The sequence below is a fragment of the Dipodomys merriami genome, unplaced genomic scaffold, assembly GCF_024711535.1.
Source record: "Dipodomys merriami isolate MVZ:Mamm:240054 unplaced genomic scaffold, mDipMer1.0.p SCAF_9, whole genome shotgun sequence".
NCBI classification, from domain to species: domain Eukaryota; kingdom Metazoa; phylum Chordata; class Mammalia; order Rodentia; family Heteromyidae; genus Dipodomys; species Dipodomys merriami.
This window is the reverse complement of record NW_027206512.1, coordinates 11,938,850-11,953,342: the sequence shown is the minus strand read 5'-3', so window position 1 is coordinate 11,953,342 and position 14,493 is coordinate 11,938,850. Positions and strand designations below refer to the sequence as shown.

The window sequence follows — 14,493 nt, the reverse complement described above, 5'->3', positions numbered from 1 at the left end:
ACACACACACACACACACACACACACACACACACACACACACACACACAAACACAAACACACACACGCACACACAAACACACACACAAACACACACACACAAACTAGCAGCGTATCTAGTTCTAAATAGACAATTGTCAAAAGAAGATTACACATGGCCAATAAATTCATGAAAACATGCTCAATATCAATAATCATTAATGACATGCAAATTAAAACTACAATGATATTTTAGCTCTTACATCCTACATGGCTTTTATCAAAAGACAAAAGGCAACAAATGTTGACAATTATGTAGAGAAAAGGACACTCTTGTACAATGCTAAGGGATTGTTTAATACAGCTATTTTGGAAAGTGATTTGTAGAGTCTAATAGAACTAATAGAACTACCACATGATCCAGTAATCCCACTTCTGTATATATACAAAAGGAACTAAACTCAGTATATCAAAGGCATGTCTGAATTCCTATGTTCATCACAGCATTTGTTACAGTAACCACCATCTGGAACCAACCTAAGTGTCCATCTGTGAATGAGTGGATTAAGACAAGTATGATTCATGTACATACAGAAAACTAGTCAGCCTTAAAAGGAGTGAGGGGACTACTGTCATTGGCGACTACATGGATGAATCCAGAGGCCATAATGTAAAATAGAAAAACTCAAGCACAGAAATACAAATAGTGTATGATTTCATATTCAGAATCTAATACAGCTTACTACCAAACAAAGGTAGTTGGGAGTAGGAAAGAGAAAGTAAAAAGTTGTTACGCAAAGAGTATACGGTGCTGGACAGATAAGCAGAGGAGAGAGTGAAACCTATTATATAAAATGGTGACTACAGCAATTATAATATACTGTAGATTTTAAATAACTAAAAGTGCTGGGTGCCAGCAGCTCATACCTATAAAACTCACTACAAATGAGTATTACAGGAGTCTAAAAGGCTGGCCTGGAAAAATTCACAAGAAGCTATCAGAGGGCATAGAGGTTTAGCTCAGTAAAAAAGCACTTACCTTGTAAGTATATGGCCCTGAGTTTGGTGCACAGCACCAAAAAAAAAAAAAAAAAAAGACAAAGACAAACAGAGCTACAAGTATGGCTCAAGTGGTAGAGCACCAACCTAGAAAGCACAACCTCTAAGTTTGAAACCCTTCACTGTTTTTTGTTGGTGGTGGTAGTGGTTGTGGGGCCTGAACTTGGGGCCTGGGCACTGTCCCTCAGCTCTTCAGCTTAAGGATGGCACTCTACCACTTGAGCCACAATGTCACTTCCGGCTTTTTCTGCTTATCTGGTGCTGAGGAATCAAACCCAGGGCCTCATGCATGCAAAGCAAGCACTCTACCACTAAGTCACCTTCCCAGCCCCCTCTTCACTGTTAATAAATTAACAAATCTAAGAAAGTAAATTTTACTGAAAATTATAATTATTCAAAATTATATTTCAGTGAGGTGATGTTATTTACATTTATTAGTGTGTATATATCAAAACATCACATTGTAAATCAAAAATAGTGGTTCATGCCTGTAATCTCAGGATAGGAGTCAGGAGGATTACATGTTCAAAGCTATACCAAGCTACATGGCAAGACCCTGTCTAAAAGAAAGGAAAAAAAGAAAGAAGAAAAACTATCACATTTTCCTCATTTTGATTTTCAATCAAAAATAATATTAATAATTATAATGAAAACAATAAGTATTAGTATTAATAATGATATTATACTTCAATCATCCTATGTATATTTCATATGAGAGTAGGGATTACAAATGTGTCCCACCACACCTAGCTTTTTCTGTTGTGATGGGGGATCTTGGGAACATTCTTGCCTAATTTGGATTGGAACTATGGTCCTCCTAATACTACTCTTCTATGTAGCTGGGATGATGATGTGTGTAATGCCCTGTTCAACAATCTATAGAATGGAAGTCAATGAACTTTTTGCTCTGTCTGGCCTCAAACCATAATCTTCCCACTCTCAACTTCCCAAGTAGCTAGAATTACAAGTATGAGTCATGGTGCTGACTCAAATTTGAAGAAGATAGATATCCACTATCAGTATTTTTACTCAATATTGTCCAATAAAATGAAATAAATTGTTTTTTTATGGCATGAAAATTAGAAAGGAAGAAAACTGTTCTCCATTAAAGTCAATGTAATAGTACATTAGCAATCACAAATTATTTCAACAAATAAAATTATTAAGCAAGTTGCCTGGATACAAGCCAATATTTACAGCAACCATGTGAGGATATAAGAATTCTGATACCCTTATTAACATTCTTAGGCTTTTTAAACAATTTCTTGGGTTGGTAGCAATTGGTTTAATAGATACTACCAGTTCAAATTACAACCAAAAAAATCACAAAAGCAACTAATCCTGATGAACTGACAAAAAAAAAGCTTGCCTACTTATTTTTGTCCTTTCCCAACACATTTTGTCATTATGCCTAGCAAAAGGTATCAGTCCAGCTTCTAACTCACTGCTCTAAACTATATACTAACACACAGCCATCATCTTTCACACAGAGTAAATCCTTAGCATGCAAAAGCTTGATACTCTACACATCTGTATTCCTCCCCAGACTTGTGTTTGCATATATGTGAATATTTTCTTTGAATATTTATTAAAATTGAAAGATTATATTTTCTTCTTTACTAGTTCTTTTTTTTTAATGCTGCACTTGGCACCAGTGACTCACACCTATAATTCTGGCTACTCAGAAGGCTGAGATCTACTGATCAGAGTTTGAAGCCAGTCTGGGCAGGAAAGTCCATGCGACTCTTATCCCCAATGAACCACCAAGCAGCTGGAAGTCACATTTGTAAAGACAGAGGCTTATACATACTAACTGCTATTTAATTTTACAACCTGATAGGTAAGTAAATAACAGTCCACATATTATTTACATGTGAAATGCATTTGTTCACAATATACATTAACAATAATGATGTAAATAAATTTTGAATATAATTCTTCACACTAAAAATTGCAGTGTAGTGATAGCAATGAAATGGTGTCCAAATTCTAATATACATTAAAAATAATGATGTTTAATATATTTGAATATAATTCTTTTTTTTGGGGGAGGGTCCGGTCGTGGGGCTTGAACTCTGGGCCTGGGCACTGTCCCTCAGCTCTTCAGCTCAAGGCTAGCGCTCTACCACTTGAGCCACAGCACCACTTCCGGCTTTTTTCTTTTTGCTTATGTGGTGCTGAGGAATCGAACCCAGGGCCTCAGGCATGCAAGGCAAACACTCTACCACTGAGCCACCTTCCCAGCCCTTGAATATAATTCTTTACACTGAAAGTTGCAATGGAATGATAGCAATGAAATGGTGTTCATGCAATTACTTTTATTTTTATTTAACATCATTTAGAATAAGTGTAGTCATACATTATAAAAGGAAAGTCATTAAAATTTCCATCACTTCAACCAGCAAACAACCAGTAAACATATATTCATTCTCTATACATTTATCATTATCCATTCAGTGTCAGATACTATATGGGAAATTCATGAATAAATATCAATAACTGAAAGATAAGTCAAAATCAAGGCATTTAAGTAATTCCCATTAGGTGAAAATATTGTACAGATATAATGTTTTGTTTTTAAATCATAAAAGTTTGAATTTTTTAAGTAACTTTTTAACTTTGTCCAAGAATGGATTTCAAACATATTTATTATCTTATACAATATTCTCCTTAAGCAAGAAAAAGGAATAAAACTTTGTAATTAATTGAAAAAGCAAAATGAAATCTTAATTCTACTGAACAAGTAGTATTATTGCTTTAATTATACATCCTCAGAATAAGGAGGCCAAAGGGGGCTATTAATTAGGTGAAATGTCAACTTGTATCCTAGAGAGATGTTGAACTCATATGAACACATCCATCCCTTAAATGATGTGGAAAATCTAACACTATAATGAGAAGAATATATTCAAAGGTCACCCTATCTTCCAGTCACTTAGCAACTGCATTAGAATGAAGAGGGCAAGAGGAAAATGATTTGTAAAAGTAATTAACCATAAACTCTGAGGAATAGATAAGAGACAAGAAGGCTGGAAATGGAAGTAGCTTTACCCAGTATTTCAAGTCAAGTCAATTATTTTCTTTCTTTCCTCCTCCTCCTCCTCTCCCTCCTCCTCCCCCTCCTCCTCCCCCTCCTCCTCCCCCTCCTCCTCCTCCTCCTCCCTTTTGTCAGTCCTGGGGCTTGAACTCTGGCCTAGGTGCTAGCACTCTAACACTTTGAGCCACAGTGCCACTTATGGATTTTTCTGAGTACTCTATTGGACATTGAGATTCCTATGGACTTTTCCTGCCCAGGCTGGCTTTGAATCACAGTCCTCAGATCTCTGCCTCCCGAGTAACTAGAATTACAGGTGTGAGCCACTGGCGCCTGACACTAAAATCAACTCTTATGAGGAGGAATGAATCACTGCACAAAACTCCAGCTGCTAGGAAGGAGACTCACCTCTCTTCCTTTTTGTCATACATTTCTTGGTCCTTGCCACCTTCCTCTTTCTACTGACAAGCTTCACAAGTACACATGCTATCTAATGATCTATCTAATGATTTAATGATCTCTGTAATCCTCTGTACCTTTTCGTTTGAGCACAGATTTTCTGGGCAGCCCTTTTCTTAGGTACAATTAGCTCACATCCTCTCTCTCGCACAACTGAAACTTGTAAGCTCTAAAGTGAAGCATTACAAACTTGAATCATAAGGGTAAGCTGACATAGACTTCACTTAACAGAATAAAGGGTTTTATTTGAAATTATTATTAGCTGATACTACAAAGAACAAAGGAGGAAAAGGAGGACATTTGGGATATTGCTAATTCAACTAGTAACACAGTCCATTGCTGTAAACAGAATAACTCATAAATTCTATGGAGGGGCTAGGAAGGTGGCTCAGTGGTAGAGCGCTTGCCTTGCATGCATGAGGCTCTGGGTTCGATTCCTCGGCACCACATAAGCAGAAAAAGCCAGAAGTGGCACTGTGGCTCAAGTGGTAGAACGCTAGCCTTGAGCTGAAGAGCTGAGGGACAGTAGCCAGGCCCAGAGTTCAGGCCCCACAACCGACAAAAAAAAAATCTGTGGAGGTCAATGTTTTCTAAGTGTTTTCTCTTAATAGTCTTAGAGTTGACATTTTTAAAAGAATACTTCTTAGAATAATGCTTATTATTTTAGTAAATATGTCAATATTTCTGTTATTATTTTAAAATAATTAAAAAACACTGAAGTAAGTTGAATCAAGAAACTCAGTCTTTTACAAAAAAGTAATTGATTCAATGATAACATAAATTAACATATACTTTATAAATTAACTTTGCATATTTTGGGTAAAGTATTTTATTAGAAAAATAGTCTTTTAATAATCTTTAGACAATCAAAATTCTTATGTGAAAATGGCTTTTATTATGTGCTAGAATAAGTCAAAAATTATAAATTTGAGCTGGATAAGGAAAAGGGAGCAGCCATCTATTAAAAACCTTCTACAGATGAAACTCTGAGAATTGCTTTGAATAGCAAATTAACATTTTTCTTTCCAGAAATTTGTGTGCAAATCACAGTACATTTTCTGAGATTACAAAATAAATTGTACATACTTTTGCAATACTTACATTTAGGAATTTTATCTGTAACAAATATATTCTAATATATTGAGCTGAATTTAAAATCCTATCTTAAAATGTGTCCAATATAACTACTACTTATAAAACTGCTTGTAAAACCTATGTAAACAAATAAATGGCATTTGAAGATGGCCCAAGACAAAAATAAAATGTTATGCTACATAAACTCAGTTTAGTTGACTTTCATCTGCGACATTTCATGATTAGTTGAAATGTCACGACAACAAAAATAAAGTTCAAATAAAGCTTTATGGCACTGGCTTATATTTAGTAATCACATAAAAGAGTTACTTATACCAAATATTCATCCACAATCTTCTTTTGTTGTTGTTGTTGTTGTAGGTCAAGGGACCAGAACTCTGGGCCTGGGCACTATCCCTCATCTCTTCAGCTCAAGGCTAACACTAGCACTTGAGCCACAGCACCACTTCCAGCCTTTTCTGCTTACATGGTGCTGAGGAATTGAATCCAGGGCCTCATGCATGCAAGACAAGCATTCTACCACTGAGCCACCTGCCCAGCCCCACAATCTATTTTTAAAAGGCTTATAATAGGCCAACATCTTAACCTCTGCATTTAGTACATTGAATAATCAGTAATGTAGAAAATATAAAATAATTATGGAGTAATGCAATTTGAAAATAATATAAGAATCCTACATTAGGTCCATCTCTTCTTTGAAATAATGTCTTTACATTTTCTTAAGTAGATTACATAGAGGAAGAAAAGAAGAGCAAGCTTGTGATGAGCAGCAAGTTCTTAAGTTTCTTCCCTCCCTTACATAGATACATCATATAATTAACTAGTTAGTGTTTAGAAGGAAGTACATACCCTTCAATATTGTTTAGAGTTAGAAAAGCAAGTTAAAAATTTTACTAATACCTCATTTTAAAGCTCTAAACAAAAAATAGTTATGATTTCTTCTAATGACTTGTCCAATCTAATTTAATTCTTATGACATTTCTCTCTGATGTTTTAGCATTTAAATCAAGGTAATCATCTTTTTTATTTTATCTTATTCCTATCTGTCCCAATCTTTAAGCTGCTTATAACCTTAAAACATGTTCAATAGAGTCAACTTTTAATTGTCTTTTTTTCCCAATTTTTTTATTGTGAAAATACTGTACAGAGGGGTTACAATTACATGGGCAAGATAATGATACATTTCTTATCAAGCATTGTAGCCTCCTCCTTTGTTTCCCCTTACCATCTTTTCCCATTCTCCCCCCACCCCACCTCCAACTTTTAATTGTCTTATAAGGCCCTTTAGAAAGAATGAGTAAGCCAAAGCATAATCAATAGTTTCTGTGTCATTTTGCCCTCGAGTGGACATAGTTGAGAGTTCTCCCTATCCCCATATTGAAAGGTGACTGGGCCTAGTTCACTGAGACTTCTTCTACCAGGTAGAAGAAGGTTGGGAAATGCCAATCAAATAGATGCTCAAGATCTCATTGTCCAAGGGAAAAAGTTGAGAAATGTGTTCTGAAAGTGAGCAAGGCAAAATAAAGAACATATAACCAAGGAGAGATCAAACTAAATCAAAAAAGACAGAGTATGAGGTAGGCTCACCTACATATTTAACAAGCCATTATAGGGCTGAATTAACAAAGAAAACACCCAGAAGCCATGCTTTGACCAAACAAAAGACATACCTTTGCCTAGGACAAGTTCAAAATGAACAGACTGTATTTGTAGTCTTTTCACATCAGAAAGAAAAATTCACTGTGTAAAGAATCCCAAAACAGCCAGGAAGCAGGATCCAGCCTCTTCTAGTGGAGTAAATGAAATTATTTCTGCTCCCTACCTCTTGTGAAGTAAAAGATGATCAATGAGGTAAGCAACAACCTGTTCGGTGTGACACAACAATTTCCTCATCTGAAGCAAATAACTCACAGGAATTGGACATCTGGAGATTATTGCAATGGCAGCAGTAGGCAACGGGCCTGTGGAGTAACAGTAAAATTGCAGAGACAGCAGAGAGGCAGGATGTTTCTTGTCTTCCAGCTCTTTCCTATGCCTTGTCCATTTTCATTCTTGTCTGGCCCTCTAGCTACAAAAAAGCCATGTACCACCTAACATCTTTTAATAAGTTCTTTCTGTTCAATCTAAAAGAACAAGGAAGGAATCTTTGTAGGGTAAAAATTACATAAAGAAGAAAAAAAATCACTTGGGACCCAACAAAGAGCCAATTAAAATCAACCTAGAGTCTTTCCTCTGTCAATAGTCATTCTTTAATGGAGAATTATTACCAAAACCTATTACTCTTTTAATACTCAGTTTTATGTTGATCTTTATAGGAAAATTTGTTTGGTGTTCTCAGAAAGTCTGGCCAACATCTTCATAATACCATCACGGTATTAAAGTAACCATGTAACTTATAAACTTTTTTCACATAAGCGATCTAGACAGTGCATCTAAATCAATGTTATTGTATTCAAATGGATAAAACTAGGAAACTCCAATACAGAAAAGTCTTTTTCTGCTATGGGGACATTTAAATTCAAAACACTTAAGGTAGACATAGACTATAGAGTATTAGACTAAAGCTTTAAAGAGCCACAACTGCAAACCAGTAAAGGTATCCTAAGAAATTCATTTTACCACTGATTTGCTAAAGAACCAAGTTTTCTTGGGATCCTCAATGCAAGCCACAATTAATCTCTTATTTACTTTTGCTTTTGATCAAAATTTATATGTAAATTAGTTGTTTTGCAAAATAATACATTTCTGAGTGTTTCAAACAATAGTTCCTCTGTACATCGCCTCTATAATAGCAAAAAATAAAAAACAAAATTCAAGTATCTATTCAGTAATTTTAGTAACCTAAGTATTACTTCAATTTTGAAATTCCTTATAAAAATCAAAATAGTTGAATATTTCAAAACAGAAAAAGTATACAAGCAAACAATTTTTATTAGATCAATGGTATAAATAGGTTTTATGTCATTGACCCATAAAATAATTTAACTGTTATTACATATAACTTGATTGTGGATCCAGACATTTGTATAAAAATAAGAAGTGAATATACCTGTGGGTTTGTAGATGTGTATACTCACATATGTGACGTTAATAAACTAGCGGTTGAGCTTTGAACCCACATTCCCCACTGTCTACACAGTCTTAATTTCTATTATTTGCACTATTCCTCACCCCATCACAGCTGAGTGCACTATGATAACCCAAAACCAAGCAGCTATAATTTTTGTTATCTAGCTAAGTTAACCCCATTCCTTTCTTAGAAATAGGATATTGGAAAATTAATAACTAACATTATTATCACTATTAAAATCAATGGATCATTAATAAACTAAATGAAGAAATTTTAAAAAGAATTTTTAAAAAGAAGCTGTGGGAGTGCAAGAAAAAAAGCCATGATGAGCCACGTGTACAGTAATAAGTCATCGTTAGTGTAACCAAATCCTTACTCTGTAAGCCCCAAACTATGATCAATACTTGCATTATTTTACATAATTATCATGATACAACCATGAAATAGGCACTCTGATTAGCCATGTTTTATTTATGAGGCAAGTGAGTCAGAGAGAATATACGTACTTTGTCAAAAGTTATTTATTGGTGTAAAATACAGGATGTAATTCCCAGTTATCTGTATCTACAGTTCTTATTCTTTTTTTTTTTAACTGTATTTTTTTGTCTTTTCTTTTTTGGTACTGGGGATCGAACCCAGGACGTTGCACTTGCTAGGCAAGCGCTTTGCCACTGAGCTACATCCCAGCCCTACAGTTCTTATTCTTATACTAAGCCAGGAGTAGAGAACATCAGGCCTGCCAGCCATATCAGGCCCTTGAAATCATTTGGTCTGTCCCTGCTAAGGTAGCTGCAGGCAAAATTAAAATTCAATCAATCTAGTAGTTTTTCTCAAGAACAGGCAAAGAATATTCACCATGAGATAGACAGGATGTATAAGAGTACATGACAGGACAGACAAAAATGCTTCTTGTGGGCTTCCCACGGCCCATCTGCGATTGCTATTGCAGTGATAGAGGGGACAGTGAGTTCCAGGCAAGCTGAGAGTATACATGTTGTGAAAGTGTTAAAAACCACTGTGGCAAAACTATAGCCATCCGGTGATGATGAGATGAGGTGATTCTTCAGAACATTGACGACCTTGCTTCTGATGACTGATGACAAAGTTGCTGACTTCTTCCTCAACACAGAGGATCACTACAAGCCAAGCTCTATCCACATAGCCATGATGAAGAGTCCTTGCAAAAACTGAATTTCAGATAAACACAAAGGAAATGACAGTACACAGAAAAGACCTCAAGAGTTGGTGATACAAGCATTGGGTATGTTCTAAATCCAAGATGGAGGATGAGAACCATGATCAAAGTGAAATGATTGTGCTGCTAGTGGTACACATACTGAATAATTATTAAAATTGCAGTGGTGTGACATCCTAAAAATGGCACCTTACAAAGAAAAGAAAAGTGGCTTCAGAGTATTGATCCTTCAAAGAGAAATAACAAATAATGATCTTTATGTTGAAGTCAAAGGCAAATCTGTGTGCCTAATTTGTGGCAGTGCATTTGCAGTCATGAAAAAGTCAATTTGGAGAACTATTACCACTCAAAACACGATAAACTCAATGAACTGGAGGCCAAATGCATTTGGACAAAATCGATGCTCTTTGTTGAGCTTGTAATCACAACAAGCCAGTTCCAGTAGACCTTGCCGTGACAGAGATAAGTTAGGTAGTTAGCAAGTGAATCATAAAGATGCCAAGTCCTCATGTAGATGGCAAGTTTATGAAAGAGTGCATGGTAGCTACGGTGGAGTTGTCAGCAACGAAGTAGAATCATTGCAGTGTTTGTATATCTTGGAGAGTTATCTTAGACTGAATAACTGATTTAGCATAGATATTGAAAAAACATTGAGGGATTCTGATTTCCAATTTTTCTCTCTGGCTTGTGACCTGACATTGTTATAACCAATACTGCCCAAATGGCCATTTAAGTTCATAGGGTAACTACATGACACTACAAGACGTAAGTATGTTACATACAAGAATTGTATGCAATAAAAAACAAAAAGGGATCTAACATTTAAAAAGTTAAGTGGCCTTGGAAGTGGCGCTGTAGCTCAAGTGGTAGAGTGCTTGCCTTGAGCTGAAGAGCTGAGGGACAGCGCTCAGGCCCAGAGTTCAAGCCCCATGACCGACAAAAAAAAAAAAAAAGTTAAGTGGCCTTAAGTCCAGATGGAGCACCAGCCAGAGTTGGCTTACAAATAGGGTTAACTATATTTGTCAAGAAAGAACTGAATCCTCTTAGTCTTGGTACAAGTGATTTATTTATATTCTTTTGCGGCATCCACCAAGAAAGTCTATGCTGCAGCTCAAAAATGTGAGTCAACAGTAGTGTCATGCATAGAATTTTGTCTATGGCAGATGGCTTAACAGCTGCCAGTTTAAGGAGTTATACTGAATGATCTTCACTCTGAGTGTCTTGTTTATCATTGTGAAGTATGGTGGCTGCTCATGAGGTCTTAGCAACTGTGGGATGAAGTCAGGAGTTCACAGAGATGAAGAGAAATCCTGTCAGGAAACTCAACGATAGCAAGCGGCTGTGTTGCTCACATGTTCATGGTGGATATTACTAGGTAACTCTCAAATTTGATGTTAAATTTCAGGGGCCCAACCAGCTTCTCAGCATTCTGATTTCAAACATGAAATCATTGGAAGCTAAATTAAGGCTCTGAAAATTGCAACCCAAAAGGAATGACACTATGCGTTTCCCAACTCTGGACAGACAAAAGCCCTCCATGCTATTTGAATACGCTTGGTAAAGGTTCGCAATTGAGGCAGATTGAATGAATATTCAGGAATGTGAAAAGAAATGAAATTGAAGATCTTTGCTTCACTGTGCAATGTAGAACCAGCTGATGGGGCTGATAGCCTACCACACAAAAGCATTCCGTTGCAAAGCTATGATGAGTTGAAAGCTAAGTACGACCACCTCCCAGTGCTTGAGTTATAAAAATGTTACATAAGCAGTGATGAATTTCCCGGTTTGAGGACACACACATTGAAATATGCATCTGTGTCCTGAACAACTTGCTGCTGTGAGCAGTTCTTTTCAAAATTTGCTATCACAAAGAGTTGATTGTGCTCTAGACTGACCTACTGAAACCTGGAAAAACAGTCTCCAGTAGCTAATTATCAAAAACAGCTAACATTATACACCTCACCAAAGAGAAGTAGTTCCAGCCATCACATTAGTGGTGCCTAATTTTATTTTATTTTTTATTTTATTTATTTATTTATTTATTCATTCATTCATTCATTCATTCATTCATTTATTGTTGGCCATGGGGTTTGAACTCTGGGCCTGAACACTGTCCCTCAGCTCTTCAGCTCAAGGCTAGCACTCTACCACTTGAGCTACAGCACCACTTCCAGTTTTCTGGTGGTTTATTGGAGATAAGAGTTTCACAGACTTTCCTGCCCAGGTTGGCTTTGAACTATGATCCTCAATCTCAGCTTCCTAAGTAGCTAGGATTACAGGCATGAGCCACCATCGCCAGCAAGTGGTGGCTAATTTTTAAGTCAATAATTTTATATGGTCTATAAATGATGTTATAAATATCCAAATGACCTTGAGCAGAAAAATGCTCCCCATCTTTTATTTAGAGAAATCATGTTCTAAACATAATTCCCTATCACAATAAAAATTAACTCTCATCTTTTTTTTCTATCATCTAAAACCCACTGACATCAGTTATTTCACTGTTTTAGAGAAATCTTGCCAGGCATGATGGCTCAATTCTATAATCCTACCTATTTAGAAGGCAGAGATCAAGGTATCATAGTTCAAGGCCAGCCTAGGGGAAAAGGAAGACAACGTTTGTGAGAATCCAATCAACAAATGGCTGTGTAGTGGATTAAACTCAAGGCCAAGAGTACCTGTCACTGTAGATAATGAGGAAGCACAATGGCTGGGCACAATGTGCAGCCTGTTATCACCAAAATTGCAGGAAAGTACAGTAGGCGAATCTTAGCCCAAGCTGGCTCCTAAAAAAAGTGAGAACCTACCTTAAAACAGCCAACATATAAAGAGACTAAAAGAGTGATCAAGTGATTCAGGGCCTACCCAGCAAGTTCAAGGCCCTGAATTCAATCCTTAGTACTAAAAAAAAAAACAAAACCTAGATTCTCCATACAGTATGTAAATTCAACTGCTACAATACATTAATATCATAGAGGAAAAATAACCTCAATACTCATGAAAAGAATCTAAACAATTTGATATATTTGCTTTCTTTTGTTTTTTGTTTTTTCTTTTGGGTACAGTCGTGGGGCCTGAACTCTGGGCCTGGACACTGTCCTTCAACTCTTCAGCTCAAGGCTAGCGCTCTACCTCTTGAGCCACAGCGCCACTTCCGGCTTTTTTCTTATGTGGTGCTGAGGAATCGAACCCAGGGCCTCATGCATGCAAGGCAAGCACTCTACCACTGAGTCACCTTCCCAGCCCTGATATATTTGCTTTCCATGAGAAAAAAGTTGATAGACTTCTTGATATTGCTATGTCTGGAATGATTTGTCTGTGAGTTGGGCCATTGGCCAGAGCACAGGAACTTGGTTTTAGAGAGGTGTCCTACTAATATCATAACTGATAAGAGTAGCAAAATGCTTGTATAAACCATGTAGTTTATGCTTACTGACTGTTCAACTCTTGAAATTTGTAATATGCCTAGCACAGTCCCCTCATAAATACCTTGAGCCAATGAGTCTCTAATGACCTTCCTTAGCAGACAGTTCATCACAAACCACAGAGATTAGGCAAGTCCTGTGTGAGTGCATGGAGAGGTTCTCAGAAGTTTGTGTGGATGCCATTGGGTTTTACCTCATGGGCTTTTTCCTTTTGCTAATTTTCTTTGTAATCTTTCACTATTGTGTACTTCATCTGTGAGGATTACTGTATTTTGAGTCCTACTGGACTTGGTGGTGGTCTTGGGGACTGCTAACATATTTTCCATATTTTATAAATAAATGGAGAGTAAATATATCACTTAATTGTGGGGGGAACCTTTCTTGGGGCTTGAACTCAAGGCCTGGGCTCAGTCCCTGAGCTTCTCTTTGCTCAAGGCTAGCATTCTACTACTTGAGCCACAGTGCCACTTCTGGACTTTTCTGAGTAGTATTAGAAACGGGTCTGGACTTTTCTGCCCAGGCTGGTCACCAATGCCCAGCTGGAGAGGGGTATGGTGTGTGTGTGTGTGTGTGTGTGTGTGTGTGTGTGTGTGTGTGTGTGTGTGTGTGTGTGTGTGTGTGTGTGTGTGTGTGTGTGTGTGTGTGTGTGTGTGTGTGTGTGTGTGTGTGCCAATACCATGGCTGAAACTCAGAGCTAAGAATGTTCATTTGGCTTACTTGTTCATAGCTGGCTGGCTGCCACTTCAGTTACACCTCTAATCCAGTATTTTGATGGTTAGAAAAGGTTGGTAGACATTTCTGCCAAGGCTGGCTTCATATCACCCTCCTCTACATCTCAGTTCATGGGTCTTGAAAGCTGTCCCTGAGCTTTTTTGCTCCAGGCTATTGCTTTACCATTTTGAGCTACAGTTCCATTTCTGGTATTTAGGTGGTTTAATTGCCCTTGTCTTCCCGGTTGACTTTGAACCTCAAACCTCAGACCTTAGCCTGCCAAATAGGATTACAGGTGTAAGCCACCAGTGCCCAGCTCCAGTTTTGAAAAATTATTATATTTGAGGTTGGGGATTTAGCTCAGTAGAGGAATAGTTTCCTTTTGAAAGTCTTAAGTTCAGTACTCAGCTCTGAAAAAAAATTATTATATTGATAGCTTGTTCTTTAAGCTCAGCACTACTCACTTG

The 14,493-nt window shown here is 37.0% G+C and overlaps 1 protein-coding gene across 4 annotated transcripts in view; it reads right to left on the bottom strand.

Annotated features, from left to right (window-relative positions):
- Mapk10 (mitogen-activated protein kinase 10) overlaps nucleotides 1-14,493 on the bottom strand; it is a 318,234-nt gene that overhangs the window by 162,450 nt on the left and 141,291 nt on the right. Inside the window, exon 1 of one of the 4 annotated variants that reach the window (XM_070012340.1) lies at nucleotides 7,448-7,466. The exons of the other annotated variants lie outside the window; for them this stretch is intronic. The gene's annotated coding sequence lies outside the window, so the exon portion shown is untranslated. Of the gene's footprint in view, nucleotides 1-7,447; nucleotides 7,467-14,493 lie in introns of those variants that run through there. 4 annotated transcript variants of the gene reach the window in all.